Below are 19,617 nucleotides of genomic sequence, written 5' to 3'. Positions count from 1 at the left end.
CCACGTGAGGCTCAGAACCTTGCAGGAAGTTGAAGAGTCTTCTCTCCAGCATCAACAAACGCCTGCTGTTATTTGAACTTCTAACTTGCCAACATCAAGAGTTCACTTAATTCCAAGATTAAAAAAGGAAAAATGAAACAACTCTTCTAAACACTGAGCAGAGAAAGAGGACACGTACAGAAAAAGTTCTCGTAATCATAATTAAAAGTTCTAGTTGCCTAGCATTTGAATGGAGTCACTTATGGATTAATTACACATAAAGTTCATCTCAATATTTCCAAAGGGTACTTCTAGACAAAGCAAAAAGTGTACATATGACCCAGTAATCTATGTGTTTTCATATTTTAAAGTAAATATTTCCTGGAACTAGTATGGATGCCATGTTCCTTCTTGCAGACACTAAGTTTGTGAGAGAAGTTAACAGTAGCTTAATTGATTTATCGTCTAAGGATTGTTTGAGAATCTTTTAAAAGGATTTGGATCTGATATTTTCTATTTCACATTTTACTGCCCTCACCTCAAAATCCCCCAAATTTTGCTATGCTTTTATCTTTATGGCTACTTCCAATCAATGAGTGTACATACTTGGTTTTCTGGAATGGACTTTGGGCTCTGCAAAGTTTACCAACTGAATCTTGGAATCCACCACTGACCTGTGGGAGGGGCAGATATCGACTTAATGTTATCTGCTTGCCCACAGGGGGCAAGTAAAATCCTCAGGCCATTTGAGTGAAGATACCAGTTCAGTTCAGTTCAGTTCAGTCGCTCAGTCGTGTCCGACTCTCCGCGACCCCATGAATCACAGCACGCCAGGCCTCCCTGTCCATCACCAACTCCCGGAGTACACTCAAACTCATGTCCACAGAGTCGGTGATGCCATCCAGCCATCTCATTCTCCGTCGTCCCCTTCTCCTCCCGCCCCCAACCTTTCCCAGCATCAGAGTCTTTTCCAGTGAGTCAACTCGTCGCATGAGGTGGCCAAAGTATTGGAGTTTCAGCTTTAGCATCAGTCCCTCCAATGAACATCCAGGATTGATCTCCTTTAGAATGGACTGGTTGGATCTCCTTGCAGTATAAGGGACTCTCAAGAGTCTTCTCCAACACCACAGTTCAAAAGCATCGATTCTTCGGCGATCAGCTCTCTTCACAGTCCAACTTTCACATCCATACACGACCACGGGAAAAACCATTGCCTTGACTAGACGGACCTTGGTTGGCAAAGTAATGTCTCTGCTTTTTAATATACTATCAAGGTTGGTCATAACTTTCCTTCCAAGGAGCAAGCGTCTTTTAATTTCATGGCTGCAATCAGCATCTGCAGTGATTTTGGAGCCCAAAAAAAATAAAGTCTGACACTGTTTCCACTGTTTTTCCATCTATTTCCCATGAAGTGATGGGACCAGATGCCATGATCTTCGTTTTCTGAATGTTGAGCTTCAAGCCAACCTTTTCACTCTCCTCTTTCACTTTCATCAAGAGGCCTTTGAGTTCCTCTTCACTTTCTGCCATAAGGGTGGTGTCATCTGCATAGCTGAGGTTATTGATATTTCTCCCGGCAATCTTGATTCCAGCTTGTGCTTCTTCCAGCCCAGCGTTCCTCATGATGTACTCTGCATATAAGTTAAATAAGCAAGGAGACAATATACAACCTTGACATACACCTTTTCCTATTTGGAACCAGTCGGTTGTTCCATGTCCAGTTCTGACTGTTGCTTCCTGACCTGCATACAGGTTTCTCAAGAGGCAGGTCAGGTGGTCTGGGATTCCCATCTCTTTCAGAATGTTCCACAGTTTATTGTGATCCACACAGTCAAAGGCTTTGGCATAGTCAATGAAGCAGAAATAGATGTTTTTCTGAAACTCTCTTGCTTTCTCCATGATCCAGTGGATGTTGGCAATTTGATCTCTGGTGCCTCTGCCTTTTCTAAAACCTGCTTGAACATCTGGGAGTTCACGGTTTACATACTGCTGAAGCCTGGCTTGGAGAATTTTGAGCATGACTTTACTAGCGTGTGAGATGAGTGCAATTGTGCGGTAGTTTGAACATTCTTTGGCATTGCCTTTCTTTGGGATTGGAATGAAGACTGACCTCTTCCAGTCCTGTGGCCACTGCTGAGTTTTCCAAATCTGCTGGCATATTGAGTGCAGCACTTTCACAGCATCATCTTTCAAGACTTGAAATAGCTCCACTGGAATTCCATCACCTCCACTAGCTTTGTTCGTAGTGATGCTTTCTAAGGCCCACTTGACTTCACATTCCAAGATGTCTGGCTCTAGGTCGGTGATCACATTATCGTGACTATCTTGGTCGTGAAGATCTTTTTTGTACAGTTCTTCTGTGTATTCTTGCCACCTCTTCTTAATATCTTCTGCTTCTGTTAGGTCCATACCATTTCTGTCCTTTATCGCGCCCATCTTTGCATGAAATGTTCCCTTGGAATCTCTAATTTTCTTGAAGAGGTCTCTTGTTTTTCCTATTCTGTTGTTTTCCTCTATTTCTTTGCATTGATCACTGAGGAAGGCTTTCTTATCTCTCCTTGCTATTCTTTGGAACTCTGCATTCAGATGCTTATATCTTTCCTTTTCTCCTTTGCTTTTCACCTCTCTTCTTTTTACAGCTATTTGTAAGGCCTCCTCAGACAGCCATTTCACTCTTTTGCATTTCTTTTCCATGGGGATGGTCTTGGTCCCTGTCTCCTGTACAATGTCACGAACCTCCGTCCAGAGTTCATCAGGCACTCTAGCAATCAGATCTAGTCCCTTAAATCTATTTCTCACTTCCACTGTATAATCATAAGGGATTTGATTGAGGTCATATCTGAATGGTCTAGTGGTTTTCCCTACTTTCTTCAATTTAAGTCTGAACTTCGCAATAAAGAGTTCATGATCTGAGCCACAGTCAGCTCCTGGTCTTGTTTTCGCTAACTGTATATAGCTTCTCCATCTTTGGTTGCAAAGAATATAATCAATCTGATTTCGGTGTTGACCATCTGGTGATGTCCATGTGTAGAGTCTTCTCTTGTGTTGTTGGAAGAGGGTGTTTGCTATGACCAGTGCATTCTCTTGACAAAACTCTATTAGCCTTTGCCCTGCTTCATTCCGTGCTCCAAGGCCAAATTTGCCTATTACTCCAGGTGTTTCTTGACTTCCTACTTTTGCATTCCATTCCCTAGAATGAAAAGGACATCTTTTTTGGGTGTCAGTTCTAAAAGGTCTTGTAGGTCTTCATAGAACCAATTAACTTCGGCTTCTTCAGCATTACTGGTTGGGGCATAGGCCTGGATTACTGTAATATTGAATGGTTTGCCTTGGAAACGAACAGAAATCATCCTGTCATTTTTAAGATTGCATCCAAGTACTGCATTTCGGACTCTTTTGTTGACCATAATTGCTACTCCATTTCTTCTAAGGGATTCCTGCCCACAGTAGTAGATATAATGGTCATCTGAGTTAAATTCACCCATTCCAGTCCATTTTAATTCACTGATTCCTAGAATGTCGACGTTCACTCTTGCCATCTCCTGTTTGACCACTTCCAATTTGCCTTGATTCATGGACCTAACATTCCAGGTTCCTATGCAATATTGCTCTTTACAGCACCGGACCTTGTTTCTATCATTGGTCACATCCACAGCTGGGTATTGGTTTTGCTTTTGCTCCATCCCTTTATTCCTTCTAGAGTTATTTCTCCACTGATCTCCAGTAGCATACTGGGCACCTACCGACCTGGGGAATTCCTCATTCAGTATCCTATCATTTTGCCCTTTGTTGCTGTTCATGGGGTTCTCAAGGCAAGTATACTGAAGTGGTTTGCCATTCCCTTCTCCAGGGGACCACATTCGGCTGTGGTCCATGTGATCAGATCAGCTAGGTTCCTGTAATTATGATTTCAGTGTGTCTGCCCTTTGGTGCCCCCTAGCAATACCTACCGTCTTATTTGGGTTTCTCTTACCTTGGTCGTGGAAAATCTCTTCACAGCCACTCCAGCAAAGTGCAGCCGCTGTACCTTACCTTGGACGAGAGGTATCTCCTCAAGGCCGCCCCTCCTGACCTTGAACGTGGAGTAACTCCTCTCGGCCCTCCTGCGCCGGCGCAGCCACCGCCTGTTGGACGTTGGGTAGCTCGTCTCGGCCGCTGGCCCTGGCCTCAGGCGTGGGGTAGCTCCTCAGGGCCGCACCTCGTTGCGTGGTTCCTTGCGCCCGGGGCCGGCGTCTCTCGCGTCGCGTCTGCGCCGCCGGGGCCGGCGTCTCTCGCGTCGCGTCTGCGCCGCCGGGGCCGGCGTCTCTCGCGTCGCGAGTGAAGATACCAGTGACTGTTAAACTAAAGAACAGCGAGCATGAGCTAGACCTCAGGCCCTTGACTCCAAGACTAACACTAAGCCGACATGTTGGTGTTGGTAATATCCTTCTTTTGCTGAGTTATTTCAGTGTCATTGAAAATCATATGGTTGACTTTGTAACCATCACCACCATCATCATAACTATCATCATTATCATCACCACCATCATGATTACCATCATCATTATCATCATCACCACCATCACCACCATCATCATTACTATCATCATTATCATCATCACCACCATCACCACCATCATGATTACCATCATCACGATTGTTATTACATCACCACCACCATCGTCACCAGCGCCCCTGCCATCACCCTCGTCACCACCATTGTCAAAATCATCACCACTACCCTCCTCATCACTTCATCACCACCATCACCACCACCATCATCACACCAATCCTCTCAAAATTATATCTTCCAACGTCTCTTCTTCACTAAAAAAAATCCCACTTCAATATCTTCGGTGATTTTTGCCAAAAATGCATTATTTATCCCCAAATTTCTCTATAAAAATATTCCCTCAGAAAAATAAGAAAAGGAGTGGAAAGGAAAAAATATCAACTGAGACGTGTGCTAAATTTCATATAGATCATTTATCCTGTTTTCATAGATGTGCCTGAAAGGAAGATGCTTCAGCAAATTTAGGCAAACCTAAAAACGGAGACATGTCGAGACAGATAAAACGTTATCTCGTTATTTACTGATTTGACACAAGTTGAGGGGGGTGGAGAATCCCTAACACTTGAAATTTAAATATTATCTATTAAGTGTTAGCGATTCATATGATTTCTCATATTTAAAAGTCACTTTCTACTTTTTTTCTATATTTTTGCTCTTATATGTCCTGTTAACTATCTTACAAAAAAGTGACCGTTCATCAGTTTATATTTTATCACTTTGCTTTGTCTTCAAAATTGTCATCACGCATATTTAGCTGTATTTGCAGGAAAGAGAAGCGCCATAATGAAGTTTCTTTGCTCACGTTATGCTTACAACAGTGCACATTTAGGTACCACTTACAGCCTCAATTTTGGGGATATTGGTTTCTGTATTTAAATATTCACTGTTAAAAAAAATAACAGGAACAAAACAACACTTTTACCTCAGTAACTGCTTTCCACACTCAAACTTTCTTCTGCAGTAAAACCAAAGCGAAAAAGCACAGATGCAGCAACACACAGCACATGTTGAACCACTGTTAGTCTCTCACCAACCGGCCAAGCTCCCTGAAGTTCATTGGCTGAAATCACTTCTAGCTAACGCATTTACGACAACGAAACTGCTTCAGACACAAGTATGGATGTGAGAGTTGGACTGTGAAGAAGGCTGATCGCCAAAGAATTAATGCTTTTGAACTGTGGTGCTGGAGAAGACTCTTGAGAGTCCCTTGGACTGCAAGGAGATCCAACCAGTCCATTCTAAAGGAGATCAATCCTGGGTGTTCATTGGAAGGGCTGATGCTAAAGCTGAAACTGCAATACTTTGGCCACCTCATGTGATGAGTTGACTCACTGGAAAAGACTCTGATGCTGGGAGGGATTTGGGGCAGGATGAGAAGGGGACGACAGAGAGTGAGATGGCTGGATGGCATCACCGACACGATGGACACGAGTTTGAGTGAACTCCGGGAGTTGGTGATGGACAGGGAGGCCTGGCGTGCTGTGATTCATGGGGTCGCAAAGAGTTGGACACGACTGAGTGACTGAACAGAACTGAATGTGGAATTATATCTGAATAATTCATATGGAAACATTTTTATTCAGTAGGAGGACACACGATCCATTGCTCCACAAGCCCAGCTGATAGAAAATAAAACTTGAGTTTTTGTCATTAATGTGAACTTCGTCGGTACCCTGTTCTTTCCTTGTGATTGAGGTCAGTAGATTTCCGGTTATAATTTTCACAGAAATATTGACTATGAAAACACGCAGAACAGACTTTTTGAGAAAAGGAAAAAAATAAACTGCTCTTCCTATGAGTCGTTTCTTCACCACAGTTGTTTTGTGACAAAACGGGAACTTTTAAGTGTGAATTGAACAAACTATGGAGCCATTTGTGTCTCCCTGGGGGCTCAGTGGTAAAGAATCCACCTGCCATGCAGAAAACACAAGTTCGATCCCTGGGTCAGGAAGATCCCTGGAGAAGGAAGTGGCAACCCACTCCAATATTCTTGCCTGGGAAATCCCATGAATGGAGGAGCCTGGTGGGCTACAGTTCATGGGGTAGTAAAAGAGTCAAATAGGAATTAGTGACTAAACAATAGAGCCACTCACTGCAGCTGACCTCAAAACCATAGTTGGCTCAAATACTATTTTGTTGCAAAATCTTTGTGGAGATAACCACCATGAGAATAAGATGGAAAACTTTGCAAGAGACCCCAATGAAAGTTGTTGGAAAACAACAAGACTGTTAATCTGTTATTTTACCCTTTAATGTCATACAATTATTTCAACTTTTACATTGATGGCAAATATTCACCTGGCAGATCTACAATGTGATCCATTCTATAATTAACCTTCTGAAAGATTCTTTATTTTCAATGATGTTCAAAATGAACCCCAAGAAAATCAAACATCATGCAATGATGGATGCGAAATTGTAAGCAGTTAAAACAGCTACATGGAATTTCAGGTGTATAGGCTGTGAGATAATTCCATATTCTCTTTAATAAATTCACAGGGTTTAAAATTTTTATTTTATCTTGAGGCTTTACATTTTAATCTGTCATCTCAAACCACAGATGAAATCTCACCAATATTAACCTGGGAATAAAAATGGAGTAATGGCAGCTTGTGCGGAGAGACACATTTTCCCCACGATCTGTTTGGAACAATGAGCCAGCTTCCACAGCAGGGAAGAAGGTGCAGGTGCGCCCTTTTTTGGAAAAACTGTATGCTCCTGTGTTCAGTAACAACAGGTTTTTATCCTTTTAAAATTAGGAACAAGTCACAGCAAAGGAAAAAATAAAGACAAATCGTGGGTCACAGTGGTGGCTTCATGGAAAGGGTGATAAACTCAAAGCCATGTCAGGGCCCCTCGTTTATCAGGCATTATGTCACTTAAATTAAAGTTATGGCTAATTCATTAGATGTCCTCTGAGTCCCCTGGTAGACTGTCATAGTAAACCCACACAAGATTTCTGCCATAAAGCCATTAAAAAGATGCATGGGCCCCTGAGTTCTCTGCTAACTTTCCATGTCGAAGCTCGGTGACTTACAACGTTCATTCGTGTGGGTAGCGGGGGTGTTTGTCAGCTATTATGACTGGACTTCCAGAGGCACTCAATTTACAGTATCTAGAGTGGAGTGGAAATGAATGAACATCTGTACATTTGCTCAGATACTATGTCAGGCGATACGAAATTAGCTGTCATAACAAGTCCATAAAGCCTTAACACACTATTTGTCTTGCTCAGTTTATAAAGTACATAAACTCTGGTGAGCTGATCTAAGCTGGCTCTCTTTGGAGGACAGCCTGATTGAGCGGTGGTGAGAGTCTCATATGGATTTGACCCTGCTGACAAGTTTTCCTTCACTGGTATATTCTCTCGTGTTATTTGCATGCGGAGCTGTAGGCAACAATTCCATCATTTTAGTCTTTCTCTTGGTTCTTTTGTTTTTTCTTAAGGTTTTATTTTAAAAAGGTTGAGAAATCCTCACCTTCCCCCTTCTCCTCTCCCTCCCAACTCTTCTATTCCTCATCTTGCTCATCTTCCTTTTCCAGAACCAAACCTGGCAACAATAATCTGCAGTTCGCGTTCAGGGATGTTTTACCCGGAAAATGTGAGGGTGAGCAAACCCTGTTCTCACAAAATGTTAGTGTTAGTTGCTCATTGTGTCCGACTCTTTGCAACCCCCTAGACTGCAGCCCACCAGGCTCCTCTGTCCATGGGGTTCTCCAGGCAAGAATACTTGAGTGAGTAGCTGTTCCCTTCTCCAGGGGGATCTTCCCAACCCAGGGATCGAACCTGGGCCTCACATTGCAGGCAGATTCTTTACCATCTGAGCCACCAGGAAAGCCCCAAAGTAGTTGGTAAAGAAAGAGATGTTGGCAGATGAAGGCTTAAAAAGGCCACCTTTTTGATGGAACTATTGTAATTTGCAGAGACATTACTTTGCCAACAAAGGTCCGTCTAGTCAAGGCTATGGTTTTTCCCGTGGTCATGTATGGATGTGAGAGTTGGACTGTGAAGAAAGCTGATCGCCGAAGAATTGATGCTTTTGAACTGTGGTGTTGGAGAAGACTCTTGAGAGTCCCTTGGACTGCAAGGAGATCCAAACAGTCCATCCTAAAGGAGATCAATCCTGGGTGTTCATTGGAAGGACTGATGCTAAAGCTGAAGCTGCAATACTTTGGCCACCTCATGTGACGAGTTGACTCACTGGAAAAGACTGATGCTGGGAAAGGTTGGGGGCGGGAGAAGAAGGGGACGACAGAGAATGAGATGGCTGGATGGCATCACCGACTCTGTGGACATGAGTTTGAGTGAACTCCGGGAGTTGGTGATGGATAGGGAGGCCTGGCGTGCTGTGATTCATGGGGTCGCCGAGAGTCGGACACGACTGAGTGACTGAACTGAATTGAACTGAACTGATTGTAATTTGCAAAACACTTGAGGATTTAGCCAGCCTTCTTCAAGGGAAGGGCACTATGTTGTCCATGCTTTACCTAATATTAGAAAACCTTTTTCCTATATACATTTTTATATAGCTTTTACATGTTATTTTCTTTCATTATCTTTCCTTTGAAATTGTAAGGTAAAGATTTTTATTATACTCTTTTAAATTCATGGATCTAACATAAGAGTTGTCACCTAGTCTAATTGTCAACTACAGAAAATGAAAACTTTCCCTTATTGAAAATTATGCTTCTATAAACATCATGGTGCTTACCACTATGATTAGCTGCTGTATTTCTGATTAATACTTACATGACCAATAAACTAATGAAAGTAAGCTTATAGCTTCAAAGATCCTGAACTTTTGATACACACTAATTGAATTCTACCTGCCTTTTGTTACCTTTTCCAGCTAGGGCTCTTTTTTAAAACTTTTCCTAACTTTGGTAGGAATTCAGAGTATAAACCACTTTGGAGAATAGGTTTTACTTACCCTCACATTTTCCACGTAAAATATTCCTGAAATTATTTTCCAGGTAAAATAATTTGAACTGCAGGTTATTATTACCAGATGTGGTATTGGAAAAAAGAAGAGGAGGAGGAAGCGTATTTCTAAGCCTTTTAAAAATAAAATCTTAAGAAAAAAATAAAAGATTCAATTCATCAGGGACTCAGTAGACATGAGGTTGAGCAAACTCTGGGAGACAGCGAAAGACAGAGAAGCCTGGTGTGTTGTGACTTGGCTTAGTGACTGAACAGCAAAGACAACAGACATTTCATCGTTGATCTGGTTTCACGTGATTTGATACAAGAACCTAACACAGCGCGGGCCCACCGACGTTTAGAGAATTTGGTTTTAAAACAAAACATTTAATCGAAGCATCAAAAATAGACTCATCTCATCCCCACCACCCACACGTGCTGAATTGCAGATTCCCTCGGAAGCCCTTTGGCACAGCTCACTGGAGGATCATAGAACGTATCACTGCCAACTACCTTCTTGATCCTCAGTTCAGTTCAGTTGCTCAGTTGTGTCTGACTCTTTGCAACCCCATGGACTGCAGCACGCCAGGCTTCCCTGTTCATCACCAAACCCTGGAGCTTGCTCAAACTCATTTCCACCAAGTCGGTGATGCCATCCCACCATCTCATCCTCTGTCGTCCCCTTCTCCTCCCACCTTCAATCTTTCCCACCGTCAATCTTTCTCAGGGTCTTTTCCAATGAGTCATTTTTTTTGCATCAGATGGCCAAAGTATTGGAGTTTCAACATCAGTCCTTCCAATGATTATTCAGGATAATTTCCTTTAGGATTGACTGGTTTGATTTCCTTGCAGTCCAAGGGACTCTCAAGAATCCTCTCCAACACCACAGTTCAAAAGTATCAATTCTTCAGCTCTCAGCTTTCTTTATAATCCAACTCTCACATCCAGATATGACTACTGAAAATACCATAGCTTTGACTAGATAGACATTTGTTGGCAAGGTAATATTTCTGGTTTTTAATATGCTGTTTAAGTTGGTCGTAGTTTTTCTTCCAAGGAGCAAGCATCTTTTAATTTCATGGCTGCAGTCACCATCTGCAGTGATTTTGGAGTCCAAAGAAAGAAAGTCTCTGTTTCCACTGTTTCCCCATCTATTTGCCATGAAGTGATAGGACCGGATGCCATGATCTTAGTTTTCTGAACGCTGACTATTAAGCCAACTTTTTCACTTTCATCAAGAGGCTTTTTAGTTCTTCTTCGCTTTCTGCCTTAAGTGTGGTATCATCTGTGTATCTGAGGTAATTGTTATTTCTCTTGGCAATCTTAATTTCAGCTTGTGCTTCATCTAGCCCTGCATTTCTCATGATGTACTCTGCATATGAGTTAAATAATCACAGTGAACATATACAGCCTTAACGTACTGCTTTTCCAATTTGGAAGCAGTCTGTTGTTCCATGTCCAGTTCTAACTGTTGCTAATTGACCTGCATACAGGTATCTCAGGAGGCAGATAGTGTGGTCTGGTATTCACATCTCTTGAAGAACTTTCCACCATTTGTTGTGATCCATACAGTCAAAGGCTTTGAAATAGTCAATAAAGCAGAAGTAAATGTTTTTCTGGAACTCTCTTGCTTTTTCAATGACCCAAGGGATGTTGGCAATTTGATCTCTGTTTCCTCTGCCTTTTCTAAATTCAGCTTGAACATCTGGAAGTTCATGGTTCATGTACTGTTGAAGCCTGGCTTATAAAGCATTACTTTGCTAGTATGTGAGATGAGTGCAATTGTGTGGTAGTTTGAATATTCTTTGGCATTGCACAAAACTGACCTTTTCTAGTCCTGTGGCCACTGCTGAGTTTTCCAAATTTGCTGGCATGTTGAGTGCAGCACTTTCACAGCATCATCTTTTAGGATTTGAAAGAGCTCAACTGGAATTCCATCACCTCCATTAGCTTTGTTCATAGTGATTCTTCCTAAGGCCCACTTGACTTCACATTCCAGGATGTCTTGCTCTAGTTGAGTGATCACAGCATCGTGGTTATCTGGGTCATGAAGACCTTTTTTTGTATAGTTCTTCTGTGTATACCTGCTGCCTCTTCTTAATTTCTTCCACTTCTGTTAGGTCCATACCATTTCTGTTCCTTTATTGTACCCATCTTTGCATGAAATGTTTCCTTGGTATCTCTAATTTTCTTGAAGAGATCTCTAGTCTTGATCCTCACAGAAATTTTCTATATGTCAGTCTCTACAAAACTCAAATCCCTTTCTATTCTCTTGAAGAATAGCCTTTAGTTTCATTAATTTTCTCATTGTTTGTATCAGCTTTGTTGATTTTTATATTCATCTTTGTTTCTTTTCTTGAATTTGTTTTTAATTTAACTTGCTCTTCTTTTTTACTTTCTAAGGTAGATGTTACAATATTGGTTTAAAATATTTCTTTTTTTAATATAAAATTTTAAAGCTGTTAATATCCCCCTCAATACTGCTTTAGTTATGGTTTATATATTTTAGAGGAATTTTATTTTCTCTTTTCATGTTATCACTCAAGTAAAAATATTTTCTTGTTTCACTTTTAGTTAAATCTTTGACCCATGGGATATAGAGAAGTGTGACTTATTTAATATTCAAGAGTTTGGGTTTTTTCATAAATTATTATGCAGTTTATTTCAAATTTATTCAATTATGATTAGAATTACTTTTATTTCAATGACTTGAAATTTGTTGAGATTCACTTTATAATCTGGAATATGGTTTGACTTGATGAATATTCCATACATACTTCAACAGACTTTGTGTTTTGCCATTGGAGGTGAAGTGGTCTAAGTGTTCTTTAAGTGTTAACTAGAATAAAGAAGAATCCAGAAGATATGTAAAGCACTGTCAGCCAACTTGTTCTCAGTTCAGTTCAGTCGCAAAGAGTTGGACACGACTGAGATTCTTCTGGATTATTCTTTATTTTCTGATATATTGATTAAGGAGAGCTAATTGAAGTCTGAAATTATCATTGCAGAGATTTCTATTTCAGTTTTGTTCATTTTTCTTTTATTATTTTAAATAATTGGATTCTTGCACATTTAGGGTTACTGTGCTATGTTTTTTTGCATTTCTTTTCCATGGGGATGTTCTTGGTACCTGTCTCCTGTACAATGTCATGAACCTAAGTCCAGAGTTCATCAGGCACTCTATCTATCAGATCTAGACCCTTAAACCTATTTCTTAATTCCACTGTATAATCATAAGGGATTTGATTCAGGTCATACCTGAATGGTCTAGTGGTTTTCCTTACTTTCTTCAATTAAAGTCTGAATTTGGCAATAAGGAGTTCATGATCTGAGCCACAGTCAGCTCCTGGTCTTGTTTTCGCTAACTGTATACAGCTTCTCCATCTTTGGCTGCAAAGAATATAATCAATCTGATTTCGGTGTTGACCATCTGGTGATGTCCATGTGTAGAGTCTTCTCTTGTGTTGGTGGAAGAGGGTGTTTGCTATGACCAGTGTGTTCTCTTGACAAAACTCTATTAGCCTTTGCCCTGCTTCATTCCGTGCTCCAAGGCCAAATTTGCCTATTACTCCAGGTGTTTCTTGACTTCCTACTTTTTCATTCCAGTCCCCTATAATGAAAAGGACATCTTTTTTGGGTGTTAGTTCTAAAAGGTCTTGTAGATCTTCATAGAACTGTTCAACTTCGGCTTCTTCAGCATTACTGGTTGGGGCATAGACTTGGATTACTGTAATATTGAATGGTTTGCCTTGGAAAATAACAGAAATCATTCTGTCATTTTTAAGATTGCATCCAAGTACTTCATTTCGGACTCTTTTGTTGACCATGATGGCTACTCCATTTCTTCTAAGGGATTCCTGCCCACAGTAGTAGATATAATGGTCATCTGAGAAATGCAAGAAAGCAATATGGCTGTCTGAGGAGGCCTTACAAATACCTGTGAAAAGAAGAGAAGTGAAAAGCAAAGGAGAAAAGGAAAGATATAAGCATCTGAATGCAGAGTTCCAAAGAATAGCAAGGAGAGATAAGAAAGACTTCCTCAGAGATCAATGCAAAGAAATAGAGGAAAACAAAAGAATAGGAAAAACAAGAGATCTTTTCAAGAAAATTAGAGATATCAAGGGAACATTTCATGCAAAGATGGGCTCGATAAAGGACAGAAATGGTATGGACCTAACAGAAGCAGAAGATATTAAGAAGAGGTGGTAAGAATACACAGAAGAACTGTACAAAAAAGATCTGCATGATGAAGATAATCACGATGGCATGATCACTCACCTGGAACCAGACATCTTGGAATGTGAAGTCAAGTGGGCCTTAGAGAGCATCACTACGAACAAAGCTAGTGGAGGTGATGGAATTCCAATTGAGCTATTTCAAATCCTGAAAGATGATGCTGTGAAAGTGCTGCACTCAATATGCCAGCAAATTTGGAAAACTCAGCAATGGCCACAGGACTGGAAAAGGTCAGTCTTCATTCCAATCCCAAAGAAAGGCAATGCCAAAGAATACTCAAACTACCGCACAGTTGCACTCATCTCACACGCTAGCAAAGTCATGCTCAAAATTCTCCAAGCCAGGCTTCAGCAATATGTGAACCGTGAACTCCCAGATGTTCAAGCAGGTTTTAGAAAAGGCAGAGGCACCAGAGATCAAATTGCCAACATCTGCTGGATCATGGAGAAAGCAAGAGAGTTCCAGAAAAACATCTATTTCTGCTTCCTTGACTATGCCAAAGCCTTTGACTGTGTGGATCACAATAAACTGTGGAACATTCTGAAAAAGATGGGAATCACAGACCACCTGACCTGCCTCTTGAGAAACCTATATGCAGGTCAGGAAGCAACAATTAGAACTGGACATGGAACAACAGACTGCTTCCAAATAGGAAAAGGAGTACGTCAAGGTTGTATATTGTCACCCTACTTATTTAACTTCTATGCAGAGTACATCATGAGGAACACTGGGCTGGAAGAAGCACAAGCTGGAATCAAGATTGCTGGGAGAAATATCAATAACCTCAGATATGCAGATGACACCACCCTTATGGCAGAAAGTGAAGAGGAACTCAAAAGCCTCTTGATGAAAGTGAAAGTGGAGAGTGAAAGGGTTGGCTGAAGCTCAACATTCAGAAAACAAAGATCATGGAAACTTGTCCCATCACTTCATGGGAAATAGATGGGGAAACAGTGGAAACAGTGCCAGACTTTATTTTTTTGGGCTCCAAAATTACTGCAGATGCTGACTGTAGCCATGAAATTAAAAGACGCTTACTCCTTGGAAGGAAAGTTATGACCAGCCTAGATAGCATATTAAAAAGCAGAGACATTACTTTGCCAACAAAGGTCCATCTAGTCAAGGCTATGGTTTTTCCCGTGGTCATGTATGGATGTGAGTGTTGGACTATGAAGAAAGCTGAGCACCGAAGAATTGATGCTTTTGAACTGTGATGCTGGAGAAGACTCTTGAGAGTCCCTTGGACTGCAAGGAGATCCAACCAGTCCATTCTAAAGGAGATCAATCCTGGGTGTTCATTGGAAGGACTGATGCTAAAGCTGAAACTGCAATACTTTGGCCACCTCATGCGACGAGTTGACTCACTGGAAAAGAGTCTGATGCTGGGAGGGATTGGGGGTAGGAGGAGACGGGGACGACAGAGAATGAGATGGCTGGATGGCATCACCGACTCGATGGACATGAGTTTGAGTGAACTCTGGGAGTTGGTGATGGACAGGGAGGCCTGGTGTTCTGTGGTTCATGGGGTCACAAAGAGTCGGACACGACTGAGCAACTGAACTGAACTAAACTGTGCTACGTTTATCCATATACTCCTTTATTTTCAATTATGCAATGTCTCCCTATATCCATGCTGTATTCTTTGTTTCAAAAGTCTATTTTTGTTGACATTAAAACAGACCTTCCATATTTCTTCCGCTCAGTAGATTTTTTTTCCATCAAGTTTTAGCTGTCTTTTAGCACTTTTATTTAAAGAGGGTTTCTTTTACACATCAAATTCTGACTCTAATTTTTCTGTTTAGATCTTTTATATTTCATTTGCTTATTGATATGGTTGGACTTAGCCACAATTCTCTGTTTGATTTTTAATCTTTTACATTTCCTCTTCTTTCTTATGCTCCTTTTTGGAATAATAGAGCAGGTTTGTTTTATCTCCACTGTTAGTTTTTTGCTTATACCTCCAAGGGGGTATACTCCCCAATGTCCCTGATTTTTTGTCCTTCCATTTGCACCATTCCCCTCTCCCCCATCTTCCTCTGTCCCATTTTCTCTTGGGCCCCTCAGCAATCTCTTGAGAGAGGGGTTTTGTGCTCACTCCTACTGTGAAGAATAGGCTTCCTCAGGCATTGTCCCACTCACCCAGAGGGCACTTCTCTAAGTTTCCAGCCATATTCTTTAAACTCATGACTCAGTGGTCCAGAATCAGGGACTTGGAATGAAAACAGAGTCAAGCTTCAATAGAATCATTCCAGTGAGTTGCATTTCTGCTTTACCATTAATTTTTATTATGAAAGCTAGGGACAAACATGGAAATCTTTCTGAGGAAAGAATCTTAAAGTCCAATTCAAATAAATTTTCATGGGTCTTGAATATGGCAGGCAATTCTACAGCTTCTAGATCTAGCTTCAAATTCATGCCATCTTAAAGATTTTTTTAGTTTGTGGTTACTGTCTGTTGTTTGGCTGCTTGGTTTCTTTGTTTCAGACAACTTGAAACTTGGTTACCTCAATTCTCAGTTTTAGTCACCAGAACCATATTTTGTTCTTCATCCAAACACTGGCTGGACTTCTGTTTTGCTGGGAGTCAGGATGACATTTTTCAGCTTCTTAAGTATTAATGAATAGGGATGTTTTTAAGATTTGCAGCCTTCCATAGAACATAGAGAGCCACATGAATACTTAATGTCCTTTCAAACCTGAATGTATTCTACTGAAGACTGGGCACTCATCCTTCTGATTTACAAATAGGAGTAAGACTTTACCTTTTTAAAATAATGTTTCAGGCTATAAAAACATGCCAGAAGCTCAACATTCCAGGTCGTAGTTCCATGGTGACAGAGTGTAGAATATCAAACTGCTATTTATGTTTCAAATGGAAATGATTCTTTCTCACTCTCCCAACTTCACAAAAGGGGAAAAAATGTACCCCAAACTTCAGATTATTTCTAATAGCTTCAGTGGATATGTCACAATTCTCAAAAATGTGATCGGTATCATGCTTTAAAAAACATAATAAGCATTGTCATGTGTCTTAGCTTGGGAAGCTAGAGCAAGATACCATAAATTGGGTCGTTTATATGAGACATTTATTTCCTCCCAGTTCTGGAGCCTGAGAAGTCCAAGGTCAAGATGCTGATGGATTTGGTTCTTAGTAAGGACTGCAGATGCTGATTGCAGCCATGAAATTAAAAGACGCTTGCTCCTTGGAAGGAAAGTTATGACCAACCTTGATAGTATATTAAAAAGCAGAGACATTACTTTGCCAACCAAGGTCCGGCTAGTCAAGGCAATGGTTTTTCCCATGGTCATGTATGGATGTGAGAGTTGGACTGTGAAGAAGGCTGATCGCCGAAGAATCGATGCTTTTGAACTGTGGTGTTGGAGAAGACTCTTGAGAGTCCCTTATACTGCAAGGAGATCCAACCAGTCCATTTTAAAGGAGATCAATCCTGGATGTTCATTGGAGGGACTGATGCTGAGGCTGAAACTGCAATACTTTGGCCACCTCATGCGACGAGTTGACTCACTGGAAAAGACTCTGATGCTGGGAAAGGTTGTGGGCGGGAGGAGAAGGGGTCGACCGAGAATGAGATGGCTGGATGGCATCACCGACTCTGTGGACATGAGTTTGAGTGAACTCCAGGAGTTGGTGATGGACAGGGAGGCCTGGCGTGCTGTGATTCATGGGGTCGCGGAGAGTCAGACACGACTGAGCGACTGAACTGAACTGAACTGAAGGACTCTCTTGATGTAAAGAAGTGCCAACTCATTGAAAAGACCTTGATGCTGGGAAATATTGAGGGCAGTAGAAGAAGGGGGCAACAGAGGGTGAGATGGTAGGAAGGCACTACTAACTCAATGGGCATGAGTCTGAACAAACTCCAGGAGACAGTGGCGGCAGAGGAGCCTGGTGTGCTGCAGGCCATGGAGTCACGAATAGTCGAACGTGACTGAGCAGATGAACAACAACAGTAAGAAGGACTTTCCCTGGCTTGCAAGTGACCTCATGATTTCACCTTTGAGTTTGGCTGGAGAGAGAGCTCTGTCTTTCTCTTTATGGGGCCACTCACCCTGTCATGGGATCTCCCCACCACCACCCTGACCCTCATGACCTCATCTGAACCTAGTTACCTCTCAATGGTCCACCCTCGTAATACCGTTACACTGGGGTAGGGATTTCAACGTACATATTTTGAGGAGACACAAACATTCAGTTCATAACAATATATAAGTATCCCCTCACACTTGGAAACTTGCAAGTGTAGTTTCAAAATAAAATAAGATTAAAAAAATATTCCTTGTACAAAATGACTTAGCATCTATTCCATCTATATATTATAAATTCATGAGTGCAAAATGATAAAAATTGAGAGTACGATCAAAATCAAACAAAAATACATCTTCAAGAAGTCCAGCTAAAACTACGTGAGAGGAAAAGTTGCAGCTAACAAGATATTATCAAAACAGTAAAGAAAGGTTTTCATTGTAAATGCTGAGGTCAAATTTAAAGCAACAGCATCCAGTGTGACACAAGGATCCTTCTTAGTTAATTACATAGTCCATCAAAATTTCAGTTCAGTTCAGTCACTCAGTCATGTCTGACTCTTTGCGACCCCATGAGTCACAGCACGCCAGGCTTCCCTGTCCATCACCACCTCCCGGAGTTCACTCAAACTCATGTCCATCGAGTCGGTAATGCCATCCAGCCATCTCATTCTCTGTCGTCCCCTTTTCCTCCCACCCCCAATCCCTCCCAGCATCAGAGTCTTTTCCAGTGAGTTAACTCTTCACATGAGGAGGATTAGAAACCTTCAACTTGTATAATATGTAAATATTTTTATAATCATAAAGTAAAATTTGTATACATCAATGTAATGATAGAAATTCCATAATTATGAGAGACGTTAGTGCATCTCTATCAGTTCTTGATAGAATAAAGCTATTTAATTTGTAAGGAAGCAAAAATAAAATAAAGTTAAGGAGAGTGTAGCAGGCAATGGCAAGCCACTCCAGTACTGTTGCCTAGAAAATCCCATGGATGGAGGAGCCTGGTGGGCTGCAGTCCGTGGGGTCGCTAAGGGTCGGACACGACTGAGCGACTTCACTTTCACTTTCCACTTTCACACATTGGAGAAGGAAATGACAACCCACTCCAGTGTTCTTGCCTGGAGAATCCCAGGGAAGGGGGAGCCTGGTGGGCTTCCGTCTATGGGGTCACACAGAGTCGGACACGACTGAAGTGACTAGCAGCAGCAGCAGCAGCAGAGAGAATAAAAATAAATGGCAGATGGCTAGTTCAAATTTAACTCTGATGAAACCTTCAGTAAGATGCTTCAAAACATCATGCTTACATTTTCTCATCTATAAAATGGGTCTTGTTAGGATTGATAAAGGTGATATTACAGGTTAATGGAAGAAAATATTATCATTCAGTAAATGGCAAACATTGTGTTGTCTGAATAGACAAACCTAAAATAAAAAATAATAAAGTGAGATTATTACCTCATCTTCTTCACCAATATAAAACTCGAAGTCTCAGACAGTAAAAAGTCTGCCTGCAATGCAGGAGACCCAGATTTGATCCCTGGGTTAGGAAGATCCCCTGGAAAAAGGAATGGCTACGCACTCCAGTATTCTTGCCTGGAGAATCCCATGGATGAAGGTAGCCTTGTGGGCTACCATCCTTGGGGTCACAAAAAGTGGGACACAAATGAGTAACTAACACTTTCCTTTCCTTGTGCCTTCATACACTTATTGTAAAAGTAATGTGAAATCATAAGAATACTATAGTGCATAGTATATTTCAAAAATATTATCTCAGAATCAGAAAGATTTTCTTAAATGTGACAAAAAGCTTGGAAGCCATAAAAGATAAGGATTGATAAATTTCACTATATTAAATAAAATATGCCTAGTATAAAAACACCACA

Source organism: Moschus berezovskii, chromosome 18 (assembly GCF_049115385.1).
Source record: "Moschus berezovskii isolate FMDL1 chromosome 18, NW_MosBer_1.0, whole genome shotgun sequence".
Classification (NCBI taxonomy): domain Eukaryota; kingdom Metazoa; phylum Chordata; class Mammalia; order Artiodactyla; family Moschidae; genus Moschus; species Moschus berezovskii.
The sequence above is the reverse complement of the archived record's forward strand: the minus strand, read 5'-3'. Positions refer to the sequence as shown.